This window comes from Vulpes vulpes, chromosome 1, assembly GCF_048418805.1.
Source record: "Vulpes vulpes isolate BD-2025 chromosome 1, VulVul3, whole genome shotgun sequence".
In the NCBI taxonomy this organism is placed as follows: domain Eukaryota; kingdom Metazoa; phylum Chordata; class Mammalia; order Carnivora; family Canidae; genus Vulpes; species Vulpes vulpes.
Window position 1 is genome coordinate 177,336,582 of NC_132780.1, and position 25,988 is coordinate 177,362,569.

A 25,988-nucleotide genomic window follows, 5' to 3' on the forward strand; every position below is an offset into this window, starting at 1 on the left:
TATTTATTTATTTATTTATTTATTTATTTATTTTATTTTATTCCCTAAAATAAGAATTCTTAACCTGGCGTTCGTCCATGGGCTATAGATGCCAAAAGCTCCCTGAATTTATGTCTGAATATTTAAATGAATGTTCATATGTGTATTTGAGAAGTTCCATAGCTTTCATCTGATTCTCAAATGGTTCTCTAACCCCAGAATGGTTAATAAGCAGTACAAGAAAATATTGTTTACAGAGATATAACAATCCCACAATAGGCTCTTTCACTTGGGTATTTTAGCCCCTTTTAGTTCTCTGGCATGTCTTTCCCCCAGAGGTTTCTTTCTGCTCAAGCCTGGGATAAGCTTGAATAGTTCTTTACCCTTAAAGCCTCTGGCCGTTCACCTGTGCCCTACAAACTCCTGGACTCATCTTTAAGGACTAGAGGAGCCCTAGGGTGAACTGTTTTGGAGGCCCTAGTAGGGGACATGTTGAACTAAAGTTTTGTGCAGAACTCAGTCTCACGACTGCCAAATCTCTCCCCACCTTTCTTAGGCTCCAGAAAATAGAAAGGAAAAACTCATGAAGTGGTATCAAATGACTGAAATTCAGTAAATTCTGCCTTGGGAAATGTAAATTTAATTTTCAGATTGTCTTTTGGTTTACACTTTATGTTTTAAATGTATTTTAAATAATACAATGCCTTCTACCTGTGTAATATTCAATGATTTAGGTAGCTATTGCATTGACATATTATTATAGGAGATGTTGAATGTTAGAATTTATTTAGACTGATTTGTAGGCTCATATGGATGGATTGCAGAAATGGCAAAAATTGTAATTTGCCAATTTTCTTATACATATGACTCTTCAGTATTTGAATTTATCTCAGAACCCCTTTAATAAATCATGTTTATTGACTCTTTTCTCCAAATCAGATATATTCTGTTAAGGTAGACTAAGTGCTCTAATAACCATCTCCAAATGTCACTGGCTTGATCCAGTCAGTAAAAGTTTATTTCTAGCTTATACAAAGTCTAAATCTGTTACTCCTGTTTGGGCAGTTCTCCTGGTTATTACCTGTCTTACTTGTGACTCAGGGATAAAGGCTCTTTCCATCTTGTGACACCACATCTTCAACATGACATATAATCCAATGTCACTATAAGGAAGAAGACAGTATGGAAAGGCATACTAGATTAATTACCTCCGCCAGCAAGTGAAACACATTACTTCTGCTCACCTCCTATTGGCCAGAACAAGTCACATAGCCCCACCTAGATTTAAGGAAGGTGGGAATTGTATTCCTTGGCTGAGCAATTGTTTCTGAGCAATAATTGTTTATTTTGAAAGGGGAATGGAACTCTTTGGTGGATAAGTAGACATCTTTTCTACAAATGTGCTGGTCTTTTTACTAGTAAGTTAAGTGTAACTACCTTCATATAATTTATTTTTCACTTTCCAAACATCTGTGTATACATAGCATGTCTGTATAGTGTAAGGTATAGATGAGACTTCCATACAGGAAGCAATTATATCATAATTGCCATGTAATAAAAATGGGAATAAGCCATCTAGATTCATATATTTATTAGGGAACAAAGTATATTTGATTTACTCAGAGTCATCCAACCATGTAGAGAATTGTACAGTTGAGAAAGACTAGCAGAGAACAAGAATATGCATGTTTTATTGGCTTTATGAATGTTATCATAACAGTTAAAACTACTTCAAGCTGCTGGCAATAAAGTGTGAAACTCTTTTCTTTTTCAAAAAAAAAAAAGGTAGTCTTTGCCATGGAATGTATTACACAGTCACAAATACATGTGTCACTTTTACTTATTTGCTATTAAGGGAAACTAAAATTGTAAGGTTTGGACCTATTTGTCATATTTGTTTGAAGTAAAATTGTGCCTACGAGGGCACCATTTGGCTATGTCCAGCATCTTAACAGTTGCGAATGGAACATATTGAGGGATTAACTATAAGACCATATGAAAGATACCAGTACCCAGTTGGAGTCATGGAGAAAATGGTTCTCAATTTTAGTACTGTATACTAACCATAGTAATGCTTCACTTATCCATTACTGGCTCAAATTAGACTGTTCTACTTAAGGAAACTATCCAAATAATTAATATTTACCATCTTTTAAGTCCTAGGGTTTTGTTTTGTTTAAAAATTTTATTTTATTTATTTGACAGAGAGAAAGCACAAGCAGGGAGAATGACAGGCAGAGGGAGAGGGAGAAACAGGCTCGATATGGGGCTTGATCCCAGGACCCTGTGATCATGACCTGGGCTGAAGGCAGACACTTAACCGACTGAGCCACCCAGGTGCCCTAAATCTTAGTTTTTAAAAAAGTTATATTTCACGGTCCCCATGTTGGAATTAAAGGTGCACCAAAACAAACGTCAGTAAATTATAGCCATGGACCAAATGTAGCCCACTGCCTGATTTGGTAATTTTTCAGTAGAACTTGAGTAGGACTTTGTGCCAATCTCATTCATTTATATACTACCTATGGTTGCTTTCACGCCACACTGGGAGAGTTGAGTAATTATCACAGAGACCCTATGGCCCACAACACCTGATATATTCACTTCTATTCCTTTACAGGAGAAGTTTGCTAACCCCTTCACTAGGCTTAAAATTAGTGTAACTTGGTTTGAGAATAATTCTCCTGTTTAGAACTTACTTCATCTCTTTGGCCCATAGTTTTCTCACCATTATAGTCGGGTTAATAAGACCTACCTACTGAAGTGCTTAAAGAAAGTAGATTTTTAAATTAAATGACCTCAGGCAAGTCACTAAAGTTATCTTCAAGATAGCAATCTGCCTACCTATTTTCCAGATAGCTTTCTTAGACCAGTAGTTTTTGAATCTATCATGCTGAGATCATCTGGGACATCTATTAAAATTCAGATATTCCCACCCTAACTACTTAGATGCTGATTTGGGAGGACTGGGGAGGTGCCCATTTCACAAGCACCCCAGATTCTGATGAGGGTGGCCCGGACTTGACGGAACCCAGGCCCTTGTGGCAACTTGTCTTTTAGTGGCTAGAAATAGTTTCTTTGGCAGCTCTATATATGCTTTTTGTCTTACCCAGAATTGAAGCCTCACCTACTTGATAGCAGACCTTGCAACCAAAAGGAGAATGCCCAGCGGGTGTTAATCCTTGGCATTCTTAGCATGTGCTGAAAGACCCAGTCAGTGGGCTTATCCTATAAATCAAATCATTCACTGCCTGACCTCACCTATACAGCCATCTGCTGCTTTGCTTCCAAATAGAAATAATGATAGGAAAGTTGGCACTGGGGCGTTAGTGAATGGGACTGGTTTACAGTGAAACACAGAATGCCTCTTGATAATGCTAAAAGAGAAGAAAATCACACTAAAATTAGCATGATGGTCCTGGGTTAGCTGCTTCTTTTTAAAATCAAGGTAAAAGTTAATAGCAGAAGGAGTTACCATGAGAGGAAGAACCTAAGTCCTGGTGATTTATAACGCATTAAGAACGGATGCTTATTTAATTGTTTATAATTTCCTTAATCTCCAGAATGTATTATCCTGGGTTAGGGGATACTTAATGAATGGCTTGCTCACTGAAGCCTTTGTATGCTTCCATTTGTTATTCAAGAACTTAGTAAAGACTGCAGAACCAGTCATGAATAACAGCAAAATCCCCTGGCACCTGTTGGGTTTTTATACAATACAGAAAAAAGTTAAGACCCTGCCAAAAGACCCCAGAATCAAAAAACAAAAAATATAAACTTGAGGAAGAGTCAAAGAACCTCACACCTTCAGTACAGAATATGAGTGGAGCTATGTTGCTGCTGTTTTGAAGCACTTCTTTAAAACTAAGCATTAGGTGCCTTTAAATATTTTTTATTTTTGTTACCCTGCTGGAATAAAATATGGATGTTTGATTGGGTGTAAGCCAGGGTATTTTGTACTTTGAAATGTAAGTAAAGTGAACACTTTATCATCCAATGAAGGATTTTCAGCTAATTAGATATCTTCCTGCTGGGAGCCATCTAGGGAAATTGATTTCAAAGACGTGTTAATAGGGATTTTTAAAAATCCTATGTAAGATTATTAAAGGATTCCTTTAAATAATGAGTTCCCTTAGACCAAGGATATTTAACATATGATTAGAATTACTAAAATTCAAAGTATACCCTTGTACAGGAGCCCATTCTTGCCAGGAGGTAGGAACATCACTAAGGAACACATTCTAGAAAGGTTGCAAACTAAATAGCCATCTTTTATTGTTACTAACATGATGGCTCTAGATCATTCCTTTCCCCCCTCCAAAAAATGTAACAGGTCTAATTTATCTCTAGATAACAGAGTTTCTTTTGATTAAAGCCTTAACAAAAAGTCCATTTTGAAGAAAATAAAGCTTATATCTTTTTTTTTCTTTCTTTATTTTTTAAAAGTAAATTCTACCCCCAATGTGAGGCTCGAACTCACAATGCTGACTGAGATCAGGAGTTGGTGCTCTACCAAACAGGTTGGTGCTCTAGCCACCCAGGCGCCTCAGAAAATACAGCTTATATCTTTAAAAACTAATTATTATTTTGATATATTAAGAGTAATTGTCTTAATGCTCAGTGCATTTCCTTTTTTTAAAATCCCAAATTCACTAATTTATATTCTTGCCTTGGTATTTAAAGACTCTAAAACACTAACGCTATGCTTACAATTGACTGGTTGTGTTAAAAGTGACTGTGTTTTTTTGGCAATCTAAAAATAGAACATAAAAATTGTGTCAGGTTTTGCTTTAGGACTTATGTGTAATCTTTTACTATGTCTGTATGTCCCCACCATTTGGAATTTCCCTTAATGCCAGGGACATTAACTTTGTAAAGGAATAAATCTTAGAGACTTTTAGGATTTGCTTTTTTAAAAATTTTTTTAATTAATTAATTAATTAATTAATTTATTTATTTATTTATTTTTAGGATTTGCTTTGAATTTACTAGCCAATTAAATTGGATGGAAGTTAACATCTCAGTTATATCGGTCGTTCTTTTTTTTTATGTTAGCAAGATATCATCATTGTTATTATTTTATTATTTTTCTTTTTAAAATTTTAAAAAAGATTTTATTTTTTAAAAAGATTATATTTATTTATTTACTTGAGAGTGAGTGCATGCATGCATGTGTGCACACCAATAGGGGGGTGCAGAGGGGGAGGGAAAGGGAGAGAATTTCAAGCTGACTCTGCTGAGCATGGAGCCCACTGCAAGACTTGATCCCATGTCACTGAAATCATGACCTGAGCCGAAACCAAGGTTCCTACACTCAATCAAATGAGCCACTCAGGTGCACCTTAAAGATTTTAAGTAATCTCTACACCCACCATGGGGTCAAACTTACAACCACTAGATCAAGAGTTGCATGCTCAACTGTTTGAGCCAGCTGGGCTCCCCTTAAATATTTATTTGTTTGTTTGTTTGTTTATTTATTCATTCATTCATTCATGCATTCATTCATTCATGAGAGACTCACAAAGAGAGACAGAGACATAGGCAGAAGGAGAAGCAGGCTCCATGCATGGAGCCCAATGTGGGACTCGATCCTGGGACACTGAGATTACACCCTGAGCTGAAGGCAGATGCTCAACCGCTGAGCCATCCAGGTGTCCAATATTTTTTTTTAGATTTTGTTTATTTATTTGAGAGAGAGGGTTGTATGCACACATGAGGGGGGGGGGGGCAGAGGGAGAGGGAGAAGGAGAAGCAGGCTCTCCGCTGAGCAGGGAGCCTGATACGGGACTTGATCTCAGGACCCTGAGAGCACGACCTGAACTGAAGGCAGACGCTTAACCAACTGAGCCAGCTAGGCACCCCTCTCCTTAAATTTTTTGATTGAAGTATATGGTTGATATGTATTCATTTCAGGTATATAACATAGTGGTTTGAGAATTCTGTACATTACGAAAGGCTCACCATGGCAAGTATAGTTACCATCTGTCATCACACAAAGTTATTTCAGTATTATTGACTATATTCCCCATGCTTTACTTTTCATCCTGTGACTTACTTATTTTATAACTGGAAGCTTATACCTCTTAATCCCCTTCACTCATTTTACGTCCCCCCTACCGCCCAACTGGTTTGTACTGTGTGTGAGTCTGTTTCTGTTTTTTGTTTGTTTGTTCTAAGGTGTTCTAACTTCTTGTTAATATTAATGAAAGCTATGTGTAAAGCAAAGGGAAAACATACTCCCTACATCAGTAGGCAATAGAAGCCATGTAATATCTGATGGATTCTGTATGAAAAAAACTGTATCAGAGGCTACTAGGGGATTTAAGTGAAGGGGAAAATGTTACATTATGGTACTAAATGTAGAAGGAAAGACCAAGTATTGATTGTAACCTAACAGGGTATCCTAAATGCACAGCAGCATTGCCTTGGCCCTACAGGATAAATGGCATTCATTAAGTGTGAGTGTAGTGTTGCCCTAAGGTCAGGATGCAAACTGTTTTAACGATTCTCAGCCGAGCCTAATCTCTCCATCTGAAAAATAATTTAAGAAACAAATTTTAAGGTCAGAGACCCTCTTTTGGCCTCCTTATTTATTAGTCTTTTTCTTTCTGATTAGCATTAGATAATGTATCTTAAAACCCCAGGCCTCCACATTCAAACCTGGCTGAATTACCTCTCTTGGAAGTGGACAATAAAGATGCCCTTTAGGGGACGTCTGTTTCATGGGAGACTGGCCGGGTTGAAAGAGAGGAGCGCACACCTGACTGCCAGGAAGGCCTGGGCTCTGGTTTCAGGTTTGACAGCAGCTTTTGTGCCCTTTGCCAAGTCACTTTCCTGCTTCTGTGGCTTTTCTTTTCTTTTCCCTCAGAAAGGTGACCATAGGCCTGATGTTTCAGATGGGTCCTCATTTACTAGTCCCCTGCTACCATGGATTTAAGTCACAGAAACATTTTTTAGCTTAACAAAGTATTATAAGGCAAATACCTTTAGTTAAGGGTAACAGAAAGATCTCTGCCAGTTGCTCCAGAAGCCTCTCCTTGCGTCAGATCTAAGCCATGATCCTGTCCCCCTCTCCCTCCAAAGTGACTCCAGGCAGTCCTTGCATGGCATGGCATGATTCTGTGGGTCTGCCGAGATAATAGTATATGCTGAAGCCCTCAAAGGCTCTCTTAGTAATCAGTGAGGGAAACTGCAATTTTTCTGGGACCTTAGACATTTGGCTTCAACATTAAAAATTCTTTTACTAAAAAAAAATTCTCTTACTGTCGGTTATAAGTGTACAGAGAAATAAAAAAATTAGTACACTATAATTTAAAACATTAGCAACATTAGAATTAAGCTTTTATTGCTTTTAAAAACTTACCAAGAGTATTTGGTTTGCCTTCTTCCCATCCTATAATTTATGCTACAAGTACCTTTTCTATGCCTGGATAAATTTTTTGAAAGTTCTTTTGAAATTTGGATCAGTTCTGACATTTTATCCTTCATGCTTTTAATGTTATGAAGTTTTTTCAGTAATTGCTTTATTCTTTTTAAATTAAAAAAAAATTTTAACGTAAGCTCTATACCCAATGTGGGGCTTAGACTCACCACCCTGAGATCAAGAGTCACATGCTTTAGTGCTTGAGCCAGCCAGGCACTCTAAGAGTTCCTTTAATGTGAAATTCCTAGAATTAACTAATTTTTTTTTTGAATTAACTAATTCTTTAAGTAATCTCTACACCCAAATATGGGCCTTGGACTCACAACCCCCAAGATCAAGACTCCCATGCTGTACCAACCGAGCCAACTAGACACTGCTAGTGTGAAGTTTTTGCCAGCATCACTTCTTCATCCTTTTCATCTCAATCACTTTGCTCACTTATGTCCATGAGTTGCCTTCATGAAGTTCCTCTGGCTGCTGGGACACCTGGGTGGCTCAGTGGCTGAGCATCTGCCTTCTGCTTAGGGTGTGATCCCGGGGTCGTGGGATCAAGTCCCTCAGTTGGCTTCCTGAGAGGAGCCTGCTTCTCCCTCTATGTCTCTGCCTCTCTTGCTGGGTCTCCATGAACAAATAAATAAAATCTTTAAAACAACAAAAAAGAAATTCTTCTGGCTGCACATCTAGAATCTTCAAGTGAAAGCAATGTCAGCATTCCCATGGTCAGCTATGTCTTCTATAACTCCATTGTATTTTGGTCAGATTTCACACCAATGTTACCACTTTTCATTTCTTTGCTGTACTTTCCTCTTTGTTGGCCAATTACTGGTCTCAATTGTTCATTTTGGTAAAATATTGTGTGGGTTTATCGGTGGGAGACAAGCAATTTCAATACATGTTTGCTGTCTGTGGGTGAGCTGAATAACACGTGAGGAGCCACTGATCACTGACACTTTGGAAGATAGGACAGGATTCATCACTGATTATGATGCATATTCTGTTAATCACATAGTGACTTGTAGACTGAAGAGTATTAGTGAAACTTGTATTTTATGCAGTTTCTCAGTTAATACATCATGGTGAGATTTGAACTGTATTGTTGGAGAATTGGTGTAATTTAACTGAACTCTAGAAACTGAAAGTGTAGGCTGCCTATTATAGTAACCATTTCCTTTTATTGTTTTTTTTTATAGTTCTATTACCCAAGTGCTCATCTTTAGAAACTATGGTTTAATGTTGTTCCTTAAACTGTTTTGATGTTCTCTCTTTCTCTCTCTCTCTTTCTAATCTGTAAGTTTCTCCTCTGTATTAGTTTTCCAGTGCTGCCATAATAAAGTACCATAGGCTGGGTGGCTTAAACAATGGAAATTTATTCTCTCATAGTTCTGGAGGCTGTAATTTCCAGGTCAAGATGTTAGCAGATTTGGTTTTTACTGAGGCCTCTTTCCTTGGCTTGCAGATGGCCACCTTCTCACTGTACCCAAACATGGTCTTTCCTCTGTATGTACACTCCTGGTGCCTCCTTCTCTCCTTTTAACAACACCAGTCTTATTGGATTAGGACTCACCTTAATGGCCTCATTTTAACCTAATTTTTCCTTTAAAGGCCTTATCTTTAATTACAGTCCCATTCCTAATACTAGGAGTTAGAGTTTCAATATATGAATTGGCGGGGGGGGGGGGGGGGGGGGGGGCATACAATTCAGCCCATGATATCTTTTACTGCTTTTTTTTTCTTTACTACTTATCTATCAAAATAGTTGGGCTGTTTGACCACTAGTCATATAAAATCTAAATTATAGTTATAGAAACTTTTCATTAAAGAGTCAGTATCATTCATGAAGGAGACTGTTGAAGATTAGGCCCAGATTATGTTGGGTAAAATTATGTTCCAGTAAGGCTGTGTAGCAAATCATCCCAAAACTTGGCAACTTAAAACAGCAATAATTATTATCTCCCGCAGTCTTTTAGTCAGGATTTGGAGAATGACCCAGCTGAGAGGTTCTGACTCTAGTCTCTCGTCTCATTCTTGTCAAATGCTAGCTGGGGCTACACTCATCTGAGAGCTTGAATGGGGTTGGAGGATCCACCTCTAAGATGGCTCACTCACTTGGTTGGTATGTTGGTGATGACTGTTGGTGGGAGGCCTCAGTTCCCTTCTGCATGGATGTTTGAATATCCTAATGGCATGGCAGCTGATTTCCCTTGAATGAGTAATCCAAGAGGCCAGGACAGAAGCTGTCCACCTTGGATCCACCCTTTGATTTGAAGAGTGGTAGCAGAGCAACCTAGGGCAATCTGGAGGGTAGGGGGGTATATGCACTCCTGCAGGTGTAAGTGCCTTGTTTCCTGTTGGTTCACAATTTTCATCCTCATTTGTTTTTCCTTTTTCTGGATAGTCTCTGTTCTTCCAAATAACCATGCCTTTAAGTTCATCACCTCAATTTCCATAAATCCAGCAATAACTCAAATGAACTTCAAGTGAATGAAAAGCTTCTGTTCCCAAGAATTGAACAAGAATGTCCCTTCCTGGTCTAGCCCTCCAGCTTCTATTTCTGCTGCCATCTAAAGATCATTTATTTATCCAAGCAGCATCCTAAGAGTTAGGGTTGGTTTTATTTAATCATGATTATAATTATAAGCAGATATATCAGGCCCCACCTTTATTTCTTTCCATAAATATGTATCTGCTTAATCATATGGACAAAGATAGCAGATAATATATAAGTATTTCTAATGTTTCCAGAACTATGCTGCTACTGTGTAAAACTGATTAAATATTATCCTTCGCCCTAGGGAGCATACATTTTTGGAAATAAAGCATTTTACTGTTAATTCAAATAATTCACTTTCTCTTGTGGCAGTTTTTTAGAATTGTCCTCCTGGATCCTCAAATTGAGGATCCTCAAATTGAGGATCCTCAAATTGAGGATCCAGACAGCCTTTTCCAAGAGCACACCAGATATGGGAATAATGGTACCTGACAGATCATGATCATGGAGACAGAAAACTTGCCTGACATTGATCAATTTGGATAATAATATAGTTATCATTAATGAAAAACAAATTAAATTTTTCCTTTTTTCTAAAGAGAGAGGATGGGCAATATTTAAAGCCAAACCAATTTAAAAAGCAACTATTAAAATCAGAGGAGCTTCAAAAATGCCTTATAGATTAAGGAGATTTAGGAAGCGTACTAAATAATTCTTAAGAATTATTTTTCTCTCAAAAAAAAAAAAGAATTATTTTTCTCTCAAGTTGTCTGTTACATTTGCTAGTTGGGAGCATTTCAGAATGAGAGACAGTGGAGGGATAGAGAAAGAAATGAGTCACATTATCCACCCTTGCTGGATTGTACTAATGCCATATCAGTGTACAGGAATTCACAAAGTGGAATGTTAGTTCCAAAAGATTCATATCCCCCTCGGGAGTTCCTGAGTTACTTGAAATTGGGATCTGCAGTTTTAGGTATCATATATGCCTTTGTGTGAGTAGGAGACTGTACTAGAAATGACAGAAGAGCATGTGCTAAGAAGCAGGAAGAACATAAAAAGGAAGGGAAGCAAGTTGAACAGAGGTGAAGGTGAGTAGTAGTAGGACAGTCTATTAGTTGAGGGGGATAATAGAATTGGTGTGAGATGATTTCTGATTACAGATTGTGCTAAAGTATTATTTACCATTTGTAGGAAGATCTGTGGTTACCAAGTACGTTTGCAGCATGAAAAAGTATGAAATTCTGGCTTTCTGTTAAATCTACTTATGTCCATTGCAAGACTGATGCTAATACTCTAGGATCTAAATAGTTTAGTAGTGCACATTCACTCAACAACTCAGTATCATTTGTTAAATAAAGATGTTTGGAGTTTATTCTTTTTTTTTTTTTAAAGATTTTATTTATTTATTCATGAGAGACAGAGAGAGAGGCAGAGATACAGGCTCAGGAAGAAGCAGGCTCCATGCAGGGAGCCCGATGTGAGACTCGATCCTGGGACTCCGGGATCACTCCCTGTAATTTTAATTACAATAATGTATTGTAGTTTGGACTACACACAGCTGTGGAAATGAGTTCAGTATTCAATCCAAACTCTTGTGAATAGAATACTAGAAATGATGTTACTGAACTTTAACACCCCTGGAAGTTTGTCGAATGAATTGAGTACTTGTCACACTGAGTTTCATAAATTCACATCTGAAAATATAACTAAGAATTAATTTAGTTGTCTTCTACCTCATTTTACAGGCTCTTCAGAGGTGGCTGGTTTTGCTAGTTTGAAAAATGTAGTGAAGGAAGTTAGCAGTGTTTGCGTTCATTTGGGATCTGGCTGTTTTGCAGAAACAAGTTAAGTTTTTGAAATTTATTTGTGGTAGAGGTGGGTGAATAATAAGCAGTTCTTTCCAAACACATAATACAAGCTTGCTGTTGGCTTCTGTCTGTCTGCCTGAAGAACAAAGATGTCTCTGTGCTGCAGGATAGAGACCTGGAGTGAAATGACCGCCTGATAAAGGCTGAAGAGCACATACAGGGCAAAGAATCCCAGGGCCTAGTGTGGTGACTGGATTGCAATACCTCCAAATCCTGATTGGAGTGGTGTTCACACCATTATCTCCAAATCCTGATTGGAGTGGAGTTCACAAATCCGTGTTCTTTCATATTTCATATGTAGCATTTTGTTTCAGAGAGAATAGGTCTGTTGGGTAAGATAATGAAAGATTGTCTTTGGGCAATTGCTTCCTATAACAGACTTTCTGTTTTAACAGATCCCTTGATATTTGAGCCCTTTTATTTATTTTTAGAGACATTTTAAAAACCAGAAGAGTACACAGTTACCCCTATGAATTGACCACCAAGATGAGTTTTTAGTTTTTAACATATTCATGATGGGAACTTGATTTTTCTGCTTCACAAAATATTATGCTCAGCATAAAGTCTTTCAATTTGTGGAAAATAGGACTAGCAGAGTGAAGAACATAGATCCCTTCCAAGACTTGCTTTTATTTATAGATGTAGCTTCTAACTTTACTACTTTGCACTTTGTAAACTCACCAGTCCCACTGCTTCACATTAGCAATAAGCTGTGACTTGTTTATTTTAGGGTAATTGATTGGATGCCTTTTTTGGGTATATCTTCAAATGGTTATACCTGTCCCAGAGTAGTGGGGAGGAAGAGAAAATGAAATGGATCCTTATCCTTTTAAAAAATGATCAGAAAGGGTGCTCTTGGGGTGCTGGGGTGGCTCAGTTGATTAAGTGTCCAACCTTGGTTTTGGCTCAGGTCATGATCTCAGGGTTGTGAGATCAGTCCCCACGTTGGGCTCTACATGCAGTGTGGAGTCTGTTTGAGATTCTCTGCCTCTCCCTCTCCATCTACTACTGCCCCTGCTCAAACTCTCTCAAATAAATAAATTAAATCTTTAAAAAATATATCAAAAATTTAAAAATGATCTTCCTTCTCATCTAAAGAATTTGGTAACTCTGAAATGTCAACCACTTAATGTGGTTGATTTTTTTTTTTTTTTTTTCATTGTGCTTGGCTCATTCAATATGGAAACTCATTCTTCAGTTCTGGGAAATTTTCTTCTATCGTTTCTTTGATAATTAACCTGTCCTCTCTTTCCTCTCTCTTTAAATTCTTTTTTTTTTTTTTAAGATTTTATTTATTTATTTGAGACAGTACAAGCAGGGAGAGAAGGGGGCAGAAGGAGAAGCAGACTCTCCACTGAGCAAGGAGCCCCACTTGTGGTTCTATTTCAGAATCCTGGGATCAGGACCTGAGCTAAAGGCAGACGCTTTTTTTTTTTTTTTAAGATTTTATTTATTTATTCATAAGAGGCACAGAGAGAGAGAGAGAGAGAGAGAGAGAGAGGCAGAGACACAGGCAGAGGAGAAGCAGGCTCCATGCAGGGAGCCTGATGTGGGACTTGATCCCGGGTCTCCAGGATCACAGCTGGGCTGAAGGCAGCGCTAAACCGCTGAGCCACCGGGGCTGCCCAAAGCAGACGCTTTTAACTGACAGAGCCACCCAGGTATCCCTTTGCTTCCTCTTTAGAAATTTCTGATATGCAGATATTGGACCTATTGGATTGAACCTCTTTTTGCTTAAGTTTATTTTTTTAGATTTTATTTATTTGGGCAGCCTGGGTGGCTTACTGGGAGCTTGCTTCTCCGTCTGCCTGTGTCTCTTCCCCCCTCTCTCTCTGTCTCTGTCTCTCTCTCTCTGTGTCTCTCATGAATAAATAAATAAAATCTTTATTAAAAAAAAGATTTTATTTATTTGAGAGAGAGAGAGAGAGAACATGAGTGGTGGGAGGGTCAGAGGAGAGGAGAAGCAGACTCCTCACTGAGCAGGGAGCCAGACATCGGGCTCTATCACAAGACCCCAAGATCATGACCTGAGCTGAAGGCAGACACTTAACCAACTGAACCACCCAGGCACCCCTCTGTATCTATTTCCATTTCTATTTCTGTCTTTTGGTTCTACTTCCTGGGAGTTTTCTTGTTGTTGAATTTTTAAGATTTTGTCAATCACATTTTTATTTCCAGGAACTCTCTTTTGTTCTCTGATTATTCTTTTTTGTTATAACTTGTTCTATAATACTTTTAAAAATCTTTCTGAGGATACTAATTAAAGTTTTTTTTTTTTTTAAGTATTTATCAGTTACCAATGTTATCTTAGGGCCTTACTCCAGGGTTATTTCTTTTTGTTTACTGTGGTCTCTCCTTTTCATTTTGGAAACTTGAATGTTTGCTGATTGATCCTTGGTTTCCAAGGTTTTGTGTTCATGTTTAAGACTAAAAGGCAATTGGAGGCTCTGTAGGCAAAAATGTAGTGCATATGAAGCACTTGCCTAAGGAACCTTTCAAAATCTCAAGAGAGGAAACTTACAATGTTGGTGGAAGAAAAAGCAAGCCACAGGTGAATTAATACAATATTAATATTAATTTTACAAATTGAAGAACTAAATGCTAAATGACTTATGGATATATGCATGTGTGACAAAACCATCATTATGGCAAAGAAAACTAAACACAAAATTCAAATAGTGCTTACACTTTGGATATATGATTGGGGTGACAAAAAGTTTCACTGTTACTGGTTACATTCTAAATTGAGAAGTGAGGGGGCACCTGGGTGGCTCTGTTGGTGGCTCAGTTGTTAATCAGCCAATTCTTGGGATGCCTGTCTGGCTCAGTGGTTGAGCATCTGCCTTTGGCTCAGGTCATGATCCAGGGGTCCTGGGATTGATCCTGCATCAAGCTCCCCCCACAGGAGCCTGCTTCTCCCCCCCACTTCATGTCTCTGCTTCTCTGTGTGTGTGTCTCTCTTGAATAAATAAATAAAATCTTTAAGAAAAAAAAAGACTAATCAGCTGACTCTTGGTTTTGCTCAGGTCATGATCTCAGGGTTCATGAGACAGAGCCCATGTTGGGGTCCATCCTCAGCAGGCAGTCTGCTTCTCTCCCTCTCCAGCTCCCTCTGTGTCTCTTCCCACTCACTCTCTCTCTTTCTCTCTGTCTCCTAAAGTAAATAAATCTTAAAAAATAGAGAAGTGACTTTTATTATCATTTTCATTACTAATAGATATGTAATATATTACATATCATCTTTTATATGTGTCAAATATTTTATAATAAAAATTAGATATTTTATAAATAATTTATAAATATTTTATATTTATAAATAAATATTCTTTTATTTATATAATTTTTTATAAAAATAAAATAAAAATTTTATTTTATTTATTTATTTACTAAAGATTTTATTTATTCATGAGAGACACAGAGAGAGAGAGGCAGAGACACAGGCAGAGGGAGAAGCAGGCTCCATGCTGGGAGTCCCACATGGGATTCGATCCCTGGTCTCCAGGATCACACCCTGGGCTGAAGGCTGCACTAAACCGCTGAGCCATCCTGGCTGCCCAAAATTAGAAATTTTAAAGAAAACTCTTTTCAATCCATCCTGAGAGAGTGGATACTTTTTAGTATTTTTTTTTTCTTTTAAGATTTATTTATTTATTAAAGAGAGACAGAGACACAGGCAGAGGGAGAAGCAGGCTCCTGGCAGGGAGCCTGATGCAGGACTCGATCCCAGGACCCCGGGATCACACCCTGAGCCGAAGGCAGAGGCTCAACCGCTGAGCCACCCAGGTGCCCCTAAGATTGCTTTTTGATAAATTTTTGCCATTGAAGGAGCTCATACTAATTAGTCTCATTCTTTGGTAAGTCAATCTTTTGTTAGGTTCACTTTTGCAAAACAAAGATATAATGTATATCTTTGCACTGGAAATATGGATCAATCTAATCTTTCAGTTAGGTATAAAACCACAGCCCTTCAGTAATGGGAGCTTGTCTTTAAGAAGCTCTTGGATAACAAAATAAAATACTTTTTTTATGAACTGTAACTGTGGAGAGCTATTATTGGTCCCTGAAGTTAAAAAGCTGCCATTGTTCTGTAATAAGATAATTTCATCACTACTGGTGATATTTTATCTGGTAGCCTAATTCCTGCTTCTACAGGCAGGAACTTCTCTTCTTTTTTAACCTGATCAAGTGTCCAATTTTAGAACAACAGATGTCTGAAGCTTGCTTTATACTGATTAGTAATATTTTTTCCTCTAAGTTACATAAGACATTTTTTTTTAGTCTCTTGCAACTTGATCATCTGCACCCTTACGGAAATCGCAGCGCACCCTGGATAGTTCAGAGTGTTATCTACAAGCACTTACATCTGTCAGGCTTTTGTTCAGAGGCCAGAGCAGGAGTGACACATGATACACAGGAAAAGATCCTGTAATCTTACCTATTCTTATGTGACACACCATGGTTTGTCAAGAGTCTTTTGTATTTTAATAGCACCTTTCCAAGAACCTATATTGCTTTCATCTAAACCACCCTGTAATATCCTTAGGCGAAAATAGCATACATTTCTATGTAAGGCAAATGGAAAATACTTTGTTTTATACTGGAATGTGAGTTAAATTTTATTATGTCTGGATAGACTTCTGAGGAGTTACTTGTGTGGGACCCACCTTAGCTTTTAGGAACAGGAAAGACATTCTCAGGGAATTGTTGTGGGCTGGGAAGGATACAGGAGCTCCTGTGTTGCCAATTACAGCTTGAGATTTTGATGATTTGGTTTGTGTGTGTGTAGAGGGGTGGGATAATGGTGATAGAAGAGTAAATAGATGACTTTTCAGATAACCTGAGTAAAACCTGAAACAAAAGGGACAACTTGGAGACAGAGAACTTCCGGTTTTACCACCTGCCTCCCAATATGCCCTCAAAATTCTGGCCCACAAGGATCGTCTTTCTATAAGAATTTGTCATGCATGTGATTATAGATTATCTGGCATTTTGCTTTACATTATTTAAAAAAACATGAATCATTGCAAAGTGGTTAACAGATTAGACTCTGGAGCTAGGTCAACGAGGACAAATACTGGCTCCATGATATACCAGCTGTGTGACCTTGGACAAGTTCCTTAATCTCTCTATGCCTCAGTTTTGTCATGTTTAAATGGAGATACTGGGCACCTAGATGGCTCAGTCAGGTAGGCGTTTGCCTTTGGCTTGGGTCATGATCCTGGGGTCTAGGGATCTAGTCCTGCATCAGGCTTCCTGCTCAGCAGAGAATCTGCTTCTCCCTCTGCCCCTCCCCCTGCTCATGCTCTCTCTCTCTCTCTCTCTCTCTCTCAAATAAATAAAATATTTACAAAAGTAAAATGGAGATAATTGATATTATCTACCTTTTTTGGATTGTTATGGGTAAAGTACTTAGTCACAAAATTAATACATATTCATTGTAGGAAAGTAGATAATATGGAAATTTAGCAGAAAAGATTAGGATCTCCAATCTTCCATGTATGGTTAACTACTATTACTACATTGGTATATATCCTTATATATATTTTTTGTACACATCTTTGAGATTATACTCTCCATGATATTTTGTAACTTTTTCCCCTTAATAATTATATAATGAGCCTTTTCCCATACTACTCAGTTTTCTACGTCATTCTTTTTTAAAAGACAGAACTACACTGAATGGAATATATTGAATATATTTCAGTTTATTAAACTGTTTCCATATTATTGAAGCTTTAGGTGGCTTCCAGTTTTTCACTTTTACATGTAATGCTTCAATAAACATTTTTGTATGTTAATCTCACTCTTGAAGCTACTTTCCTTAATGAGAAATGGAATTGCTGAAGGAAAAGGTAATTATTTATATTTTTAAAGCCTTTGACACATAATGCCAAATTGCCTTCCAGAAATATTACTTGCAATATGTGTTTGTTTTCTTTGCCCTCCTGTCAGTATTCATTATTCTAATTTTTTAATGTTCCATTTTCTGGGCAAGAAAATTATATCTTTATTGTTTTATTTTTGTTTGATCATGAAGAAAGCTGAACATTTGTATATAGTTTTTAGCCCTTGAATTTCATTTTCTTCTGTGTGTGAAATGCCTGTGAATTTCGTGGGCACTTTTTTAAAGTATTCACTTTTTTATAAATTATCTGTTTACAAGAGATCTGTATATGAAAAGGTGTTGATTGGCCTTCTTGAGATTTTTCCCCACAAAGTAAAATTTTAGCAACTTTGCCAATGAATCTAATGTGTTGAACTTGGTTAATTAAGCTTCATCCATAAATTCTCTAAGAGAAAAACTACAAATCAGTTGATATTTATAATACATAGCATATTATTTATTGATACAACAGGGAAGTCTTTTATTCCCCCCTTCTGAGTACAACAGATACTTTTGGTAAATTGATTTATTATGGTTTGTAGTTTGTTTTGGGTGAAATATACTTAATTCATTTTGATTAGATATTATGAATCCTATTTCATGCTACAGCTGCGATATCTTGGTAGACTCCCCAGCTACTTATTGGACACTGTCATAGTATTTAAGCTCTTGTAGTCTGCCGCAATGTTTATGCCAGGTATTTATTCAAGGACTCACTGTATAGGGGCCACCTGGGTGGCTCAGTGGTTGAGCATCTACCTTTGGCTCAAGTTGTGATCCCGGAGTCCTGGGATCGAGTCCTACATCAGTCTCCCTGCAGGAACCTTCTTCTCCCTCTGTCTATGTCTCTGCCTCTCTCTCTGTGTCTTTCATCAATAAATAAAATCTTAAAAAAAAAAAAAAGGGACAGGTCAAAAGTCAAGATGGTGGTGCATAGATTTTTGTGATGCTAGAATTGAGAACATAATGTTTAGTATCCAAATCACTTGAAAGATGGGATTCTTAGAAAGATTGGAACTCTTGAAAAAGATTTATGCTTCACTGATCCTCTTTGAAGAGTATCACAAGAGCTCACCCTGTATAGGGAAGGTCATTGTTGCTCAGGCCTCCTGCACACATGACTGCTGAAAGCATCTCATGTTGGGGGACTCATTCATCCGTGTAGCATTTTGAGGCTTGAGCAGGAAACATATAGTTTTGTGAAACCTGGAGCTGAAGTGAATTCCATTAGTGCAGTTTGAAACTTTATTCGTACCTATAAATACATTTTGCCATTTAAAACAACTGCAGAAATTCCTGTTACACTGACAGAGTTTGGAGTTCATGTGGCAGTGTGTCTGTTGTTCCACATTCTTTATCTCCCAAGCCTCTCCCATTGCAAATCCCCCAAATGTCTAAGCAGGCATTAGCACTGAGCAGAAAAGCCCCCTAAAAACCACAAGGTAACTCACATCAGGCATCTATGACTTTGGGTCTCACAGATGATTTTTTTCTTAATAGTTTACCCTCTTTATCTTTAAGGACACTTAAGAAGTTCTGGTTGGGGAGTCTAAATGTTCATATCTTACCTAGTAGGTGATGAGAGTTTTTACCTCACCTGTCGGGATATTTTTTTATTCAAAGTTTGATGAAATATTCTGTATTACCTATAACCTTTTATTTAAAAATGTGAATAGACTATGGGGAAATATGTAAAATCTATATAAATCAGGTGAGCAAAAATCAAGTTCTTACCAATATTATTTTTTAAATTTAATTTGTTTATTTATTCATGACAGACAGAGAGAGGCAGAGACACAGGCAGAGAGAGAAGCAGGCACCAATATTATTTATAAATATTTAGATATTATTGATTTAGGCATAACAAATATGTTCTTTTTTGATTGAATGTGCAGGTTGCTTAGAATTAAATTTTGAGTTTCAATTTTTCTTTTCTTTTCTTTTCTTTTTTTTGTTTCAGTTTTTCTGAGTGGTAATGACTTTTCCTGCTAACTTAAGTGATTTTTATAGTATTTGGCTGCTTAATCTGAATTTAGAATTTTTAGGATTTTTTTTTTAAGATTTTATTTATTTATTCATGAGAGACACAGAGAGAGAGAGAGGCAGAGCGACACAGGCAGAGGGAGAAGTAGGCTCCATGCAGGGAACCTGATGTGGGACTCCATCCCGGGTCTCCAGGATCACACCCTGGGTGGAAGGCGGCGCTAAACCGCTGAGCCACTCGGGCTGCCCTAGAATTTTTAGTATTTTGAGAAATTTTCAAGGCACATCATTTTGTAAAAATTTCTATTACAAGCTTGTTTCTTTCTAATTCTCCCTTCCTTAGCATGCATCTTTTAACTTCTCCACCCTCCTGTACTGGGGCTGTTTTATCTATCACTTCATGCGTAATGAATATTGCGTGAGACTTCTCTTATAAAGTCAACTCTTTCTAAATGAGGCACTAGAGCGGTCTCTTATATTTTGGATTTTCTTTAGGATAACTGTTCATTATTACTGCCTCATTTTCTTATACCCCACTCAGTAAGTTACAGAAAGAGAAGAGGAAACACCTGTTTATAAAATGGGGTATTTGAGAGGCGCCTGAGTTGCTCAGTCAGTTAAACATGTGACTCTTGATTTCAGCTCAGGTCATGATCTGAGGGTTGAAAGTCAAGCCCTGCATTGGGTTCTAGGCTCCGTGCTCAGTGCCCAGGCTTCTTGAGGTTCTTTCCTCCTCTGTATCCTCATCTGCTCCCCATCCCTTGTGCTCTCTCCCTCTCTCAAATAAAATAAAATAAAGTGGAGTATTTGAGTAAAATTCTTAATGCAAAATGATAGATATCATAGATTCATATAATCCACTCAACCTTGTCTTGATGAGATTTCCCCAGGTTGTGGATGTCAAATGGTTCATACTGTAAATAGACTTCTACTACCAGGCTGTACATGGCACTCTTCACTTCTGTTGCTGTCATTTTAATTCACAACTCTAGTTCATGTCTCTGTCATGTTGGCTTTTTCATTGAGCTTTCCTTGCCTCCACAGTCTAGTTCCTTTAATCTGTAAATCCAACAAGTAGCTACTGGATTAATGTGTCCTAAGCACCATTAGGAGTATGTCACTGCACTGCTCAACCCTCCTAAATTCCTGCTGAGTTATGATTAAAGTCCTTAGCCTCTTCAAGCCTTTTTACAATCAGCTCCAGATTACTTTTCTGGTCTCATCATCATTTGCTGTCCCTTGACCCTAAAATTATGCTCTGTTGATCTGAGTGGCCTGCCAGTTGAACAGGCAACACTTTTCTTACCACTCATCTTCTGCAGAGAAATCTGACCCACTGTGGAAATGACACCATTTTCTCCAGCATTTCTTTCCAGATCCCACCCCCTACCCTGTGAGCAGTGTTCCTCCAAATCTGCAGCTCCTGTGTCACTCATCTGAAATTATTTTTATATTATATACCTTTATGTCTCTTGCCTGAGAGACACTCACCCACTTTTCATTCTTTTCCTCATTAACAGCCTGATTTCTCCTACTGTAAAACAACTGCCCCAAACTCTCTCTTTACCCAAATCTCCTTCCTGCTGCAACCATGGCTCTTCCCTTCATGAATTTTCTTTTAATGAAAGAGAATAGCTTTGTTGATTTTCCTGACAAACAGACTTATTGGAGAAAAATGCAAATAATTCAGAAATTGAAGAGGGTAAAAATCATCCAAAATGCCATTGTCCAGAGAGATAAATTGCCTTTCACTAAACATCTCATTTCACACATACACACACACTTTCACCGATGGTATACAGTTTCATATCATACTATTCATGCTGTTGTATAACCAGCTTTAAAAAAAAATCAACAATTGGGGCACCTGGGTGGCTCAGCGGTTGAGTGTCTGCCTTTGGCTCAGGGTGTGATCCTGGGGTCCTGGGATTGAGTCCCGCATTGGGCTCCCTACAGGGAGCCCGCTTATCCCTCTGCCTATGTCTCTGCTTCTCTCTGTGTCTCTCACGAATAAATTAAAAAAAAAAAAACAATATATCAGGAATATCTTTCCAAATCAATTCATGATAATTCTCATCATTACTGTAAATGACTATAAAGTATTCCATTGATCAAAATTATTTAATTTACTACCTTTTGATGAGTACATTCATTTGTTCCTGTTTTTTTAACTTATGTAACTAACACAATAGTTTTATTCATTAGGATTCTCCAGAGAAAGAGAAACAAAGGAAGATCACAAACACACAATGCTACACACTAACTTATAAGGATATTGTCAAATCATCCTAATCTTTGCCAGTTTTACGGTTTACAAAATGTTTTTACATTTCAAGACTGTGGTTGAATATCATTTTGTAAGTTAATGTGTGTGTGAATGTTCCTTCAATTAGACTGACCACTATTTTTTTTAACATATGATAACTCTTTTTTTAAAAAAAGATTTTATTTATTTATTCATGAGAGACACACAGAGAGAGAGGCAGAGACATAGGCAGAGGGAGAAGCAGGCTCCCTGCAGGGAGCCCGATGCGGCACTCGATCCAGGCCCTCCGGGACCACCCCCTGAGCTGAAGACAGATGTCCAAGCCCTGAGCCACTCACACGTCCCTAGACTGACCACTATTTACTGCAGTCTTCTAGGGTCCTGAGTTCGAATAATTCCTGTCCTATAATATAGGTGTGGAACTGCCTAATCAGATCCTTTATTCATTTTACTATTTGAATGTTTTGTCTTCATTCATTTGTAAAAACTTAAAAAATATTATTCATGTTGCAAATATGTGTTATAACTTTCCTATTAAATTTTTGGCTTTTATGATTAGTTGAAAAAGACTTCTCTGACTCCTAATATTGTAAACATATTAGTCTATTTTCTTTTGATATTTTTATGGTTTTATTTTTAGAATTATTTTTTATTTGTGTATTTATTTATTTATTTATTTATTTATGGGAGAGATCATGAGCAGGGCGGGGAGGGGCAGAGAGAGAGGGAGAAGCAGACTCCCCACTAAGCAGGGAGCCACATTCATGGCTCCATCCCAGGACTCCGGGATCATGTCTGGAGTCAGTTAAGGTGAATACTTAACTGACTAAGCCACCTAGGTGCTCTATCATTCATTTTCATATAATACATATACTAAACATTTATATATATATATATTTTTAAGATTTTATTTATCCATTCATGAGAGACACACAGAGAGAGGCAGAGACACAGGCAGAGGGAGAAACAGGCTCCACGCAGGGAGCCCGACATGGGACTTGATTCCGGGTCTCCAGGATCAGGCCCTGGGCTGAGGGCGGCGCTAAACCTCTGAGCCACCCAGGCTGCCCCAACATTTATATTTTTATCTTTATTTTTATAATTTGTAATAGGTAACAACCTTTCTGTTTTTATTATTTTCAGAGTTTTTCTATCTGTCCTCCCATGCTTGCTTTACAGTTAATCTTTAAAATCTTTTGTAAGTTAAAAATATCTGGCAATGTCTAGGTGGCTCAGTCACTTAAGTTTCAAACTTTTGATTTCAGCTCAGGTCATGATCTCTGGGTTGGGAAATTGAGCCCCACATTGGGCTTCATGCTTCGTGTGGAGTCTGCTTACAATTGTCTCTATCCCTCTGCCTACCCCTCTTAAAAATAAATTAAACAAGGGATGCCTGCGTGGCTCAGCGGTTGAGCATCTGCCTTTGGCTCAGGGTGTGATCCCGGAGTCCTGGGATCGAATCCCACATCAGGCTTCCTGCATAGAGCCTGCTTCTCCCTCTGCCTGTGTCTCTGCCTCTCTTTCTATGTCTTTCATGAATGAATAAATAAAATCTTTTAAAAATTAATTAATAATTAATTAATTAATTAAACAAAATATCTGTTGTTTGGGATTAGATTGAATGTATGGATTATTGGGTGGAGAGTCAATGTAATGCTGAATCATTCATTCTTTCAAAGAAATTTATGCAGTGCCTGCTGTGCACTAAGCATTTGCTAGTCACAAAATCCACACAAAGCCTTGCCATTGATGAAGCTTACATTCTAGAGCTGTACCATCCAATATGGTAGCCACACGTGGTTACTGATCAACATTTAAATGTTGCTAGTGGTGCATGTTGAAGTGATATATTGAGTTAGATAAAATATAAAATTAAAATTAATTTTACTTGTTGCTTTTTATGTGTTTAATATTAGCTATATTAAATTTTAAATGTGCATCAATTTTAAGTTGCATGTGAGACTCAGATTCAGTTATATTTCTATTTGATAAGTCTGATCTAGAGTTTCTTTCAGGAGATGTGTATTAGAGGAGAGGCTGAGTATGAACATAAAAAGTAAGTAATACAAGATATTAGGTGGCCAAAAGTGATAAAGAGGAAAGGGGGAATATAAGTATTTTTGTGTACTTTGTGTAAATGGTCAGGAAGACCTCATTGAGGAATCTCTTGGGTAAAGTTCTGAAGGAAGGGAGGCCTCAGCAAGCCATGTGAATGCCTGGGGAAAGAGCATTCTAGGTAGAGGAAACAGCAAGTGCAAAGGTCCTGGGGTGAGCACACACTAGTATTTTCAAATAGGAGGAAGAGTGGCCATTGTGATTAGAACTGTGCATAGAAGAATAGGAAACAAGGTCAGAGGGTCTAGAGTGTAGAGGAGAAATCTAGGGTAAAAAGTCAAATGCTGGAGTTATCAGCACTTGAAAGTAATTGATGCCATGAGACTGCATGAGACGCCTAAAGAATTAGTATGAATATACTGGAGGCCCAAGGACTGAGTCCTGGGACTGCTTAACATTACATATGGGGAGATAGGGAGGAGCAAGCTAAAAAGCATGGGGAGCAATGGCCAGAAAGATAGGAAGACAACTAGGTGAGAGAGAGAGAAAGAGAGAATGTGTGTGTGTGTGTGTGTGTGTGTGTGTGTGTGTGTGTGTGTGTGTTTTCCTGGAAGCCAAAAACATCAAGGACAAAGGATCCACTTCCTCAAATGATGCTAGGGATCTAGTTAGTGGAGAACTGAGAAATGACGTTGGAGTTCAGCAATGTACAGATCACCAGTGACCTTGATAAGAGCAATTGTAGTGGAGTGACAGAGTGAAAGCCTGAATGGAGTAGACTTAAGGGAGAGGAGGAGAGAAATTTGAGCTATAGACTCACTCCTTAAGGAGTTTACCTATCTAAGAACGAGATTTGTTTTCCTGTTAAGTCATCTTTCACGTACATTCCTCAGCAGTTTTTAGTTGTCTTCATATAGAGACTGCCATTTCTTATTAAATTCATTCTTTACTTTTTTTAAATTGCTGAAGTATAAGCACCATACAGTGTTATATTACTTTCAAGTATACAACATAGTGATTCAACAATTCTATACATTATTCAGTGCTCACAGTGATGTGTAGTCACCATCTGTTACCAACATTATTGCAATATTGTTGACTATATTCCTTATGCTATACTTTTCATCTCTGTGACTTATTTTATAACTGCAAGTTTCTATCTTAATCCCCTTTATGTGTTTCACCTATCCCCGCACCCACCTCCCTTTTGGCAACCATCAGTTTGTTTTCTATGTTTGTTTGTTTCTTTGTTTGTTCATTTGTTTTATGTTTTATGTTCCATACATAATGAAATCATATGTCATTTGTCTTTCTCTGATTTACTTCACTTAGCATAATACAGTCTACAGTTATCCATGTTGTTGCAAATGGCAAAATCTCATTCTTATTTATGCCCAAGCATAAGTGGAACGAGAGCCATATGTGCTGCCATAGCGACCTCTATTTATGGTTGAGCAGTATTTCATTGTGTGTGTGTATCTGTCTGCCAGAACTTCTTTATCCATTCATCTATCAATGGATACTTGGGTTGCTTCCATATCTTAGTTATTGTGAATAGTGCTGCAATAAACATAGGGGTGCTTATGTCTTTATTTGTATTGTACTTTTTGGAAGTTGTTATTGTGAATAGGGGCACCTGGGTGGTACAGTCAGTTAAGTGTCGGACTCTTGGTTTTGGTTCAGGTTATGATCTGAATGTAACAGTGGTCCAGAAATAGATACCATCAGAGTTCATGAAGAAATTTTCATCTGGAGGAACTAAAATATCAGTAATTTATAGAATTTTTCCCTCTTTTTAATTAATCTGAAAAATTCCCCAGTACATTGTTACAATGAATATATTCCAGAGACAAACCTAGTGTTAATTTCTTTTGCCTCCTTTGTAGCCTACACTGAGGAGATCTGATTTAACTGTATTCTGGACCTGATCAGAATTTCGGTACTTCGAGTCAGTCAACCATAAAAGAAAGTCAACGTAAAGTGAGAAATTCATCTTGTTTATAAATTGTCAGAAAGCAATAACCCTAACACTCTCTATG